Genomic DNA, 1,859 nt, shown 5'->3' on the forward strand with positions numbered 1-1,859 from the left:
ATGAACACAAAAACTTAATCCCGAGCTGCTGTGAGAGTCACTTCGTGAGAATTTTAACGTTTCATTTGAGAAAACTAGCATCATCATACTGTATACACACACAGAAACTTCATGGCAACCTGTCAAAATAAAAGTACAGTTTAACATGTAACAGAAATATATTACTCTTGTATTACTGTACAGTATAAAGTACATCTTTAAAAATTCAATTTTCTATCAAATTTAAATAAAACAATTAAATGATAAAAATAAATATTACAACCAGATTAATCACTGGATTGTAGAAAAAAAATTATACAATTATTAGCCTATTAAAAAATTTTTCAAGGAATTTTTCTTCCATGTATTAATTTCAACAGTAAACCTCAGTTTGTTTGCCAAAAAATAAAAGGGTTTAATTTTCATTTGATTTAAAATAAATGTTTAATGCCTTCATTTGATTTTCAGAAAAATTCAAACGAGAATTTCTGGGGGAAAAAAAAGAAAGAAAGAAAAAGTTTGTAGGGCCCTATTGTTCAAAATGTTGAAATTGAGACTTTTGGACTTATTTTTTCACTGAAATAAATGTTTTTGTAATTACACAGAGGTACCCAACCCTAATTAATAGTCCCTCCAGTTATACACAATTCAGTGCTTAATGTCACCGTTTTTGGGATCCTGCATAACTTGCCATTTGACCACAAAATAATCGTTACAAAACACAGTACTAAAAGTTTAACATATTAGTCGGAAAAAGAAACGCATGAATGAGAAAAGGCGCAGAACATGCTTGATGTCAAAAGCTCAATAAGTCATGAACAAGAACCTAATGTGGGGCACACATGACTAACAGACACTGAAGCACACATACAGAAAACCACTTTTGATCTAGCACCAAAAAAAAGAAAAAAAGACTGCATCAAGTTGGATTTAAATGGAGAAATAAAGGTTTGAGAAAAGGCGCAGAACATGCTTGATGTCAAAAGCTCAATAAGTCATGAACAAGAACCTAATGTGGGGCACACATGACTAACAGACACTGAAGCACACATACAGAAAACCACTTTTGATCTAGCACCAAAAAAAAGACTGCATCAAGTTGGATTTAAATGGAGAAATAAAGGTTAACAAACTTACGGTTCTGCGAGCATCATGGGCAATGCGGTCTCCTGGATTTTGGAGGGTCTGTTGAAACCCAAGGCATACACTCCCTGCAGTAGCTGAGGTTTTCTGGCCAAAAAAAAAAAAGTAAACCATAGAAGAAAACGCATTTGATAAGACAAACATTATCATGCTAGTCTGACCGCTGTTAAAGCTGTAATACAATCAGGAGGGGGAACACGGTCAAACTCACAATCGCAGCTCTTCAAACGACTTGACAGAGTATAGCGGAGAACTCGGATCCCTCTGAAGGACTTCAACTTGATTGGTCGTGTTCACTAGATTACTGCGGATCAGTTTATTCAGCAGTGACTGTGCTGCCTTGTCATCTGCAATTCACATCAGTTTTAGTCAAGTCTCATGCGGAGAATAAACACAGATAGTCAAACTGAAGAAAACAGACTGTGGCTGTGTGATGATTCTGCTGTGAATGTCACCTTTATCATCGTCCTCCGCCTTCACTCCATCGCCTTCTGTCTTTGCACCTTATTAATAAAAGGAAAGGACGAAAAACACGATATCAACAACATCATTCATTATGAGAATCCACAACAGCATTACACAAAAATATTAATCTAACTTAGCAGGTCATACAAGTTCTTCTCACCATTTGCTGCAGCTTCCAGCTTGTCATCTTTTTCATTTATTTGCAAGTTGCCTATCTGTCAATCAAAGAGAAAAACATAAACGCACACACACATACATACATATATATATAT

General features: G+C 35.2%; 1 long non-coding RNA gene across 1 annotated transcript; it reads right to left on the reverse strand.

Moving 5' to 3' along the window:
- Positions 1–1,117: 1,117 nt before the first annotated feature.
- Positions 1,118–1,824, reverse strand: LOC107732430 (uncharacterized). Its single transcript, XR_001638873.1, has 4 exons — positions 1,748–1,824; positions 1,578–1,625; positions 1,334–1,469; positions 1,118–1,209 (listed from the first exon to the last, which is right to left on the reverse strand). It is a non-coding gene; the product is annotated as an uncharacterized LOC107732430 (long non-coding RNA).
- Between the last annotated feature and the right edge of the window lie 35 nt (positions 1,825–1,859).

This window comes from Sinocyclocheilus rhinocerous, unplaced genomic scaffold (genome assembly GCF_001515625.1).
Source record: "Sinocyclocheilus rhinocerous isolate Xijiao unplaced genomic scaffold, SAMN03320098_v1.1 scaffold1512, whole genome shotgun sequence".
In the NCBI taxonomy this organism is placed as follows: domain Eukaryota; kingdom Metazoa; phylum Chordata; class Actinopteri; order Cypriniformes; family Cyprinidae; genus Sinocyclocheilus; species Sinocyclocheilus rhinocerous.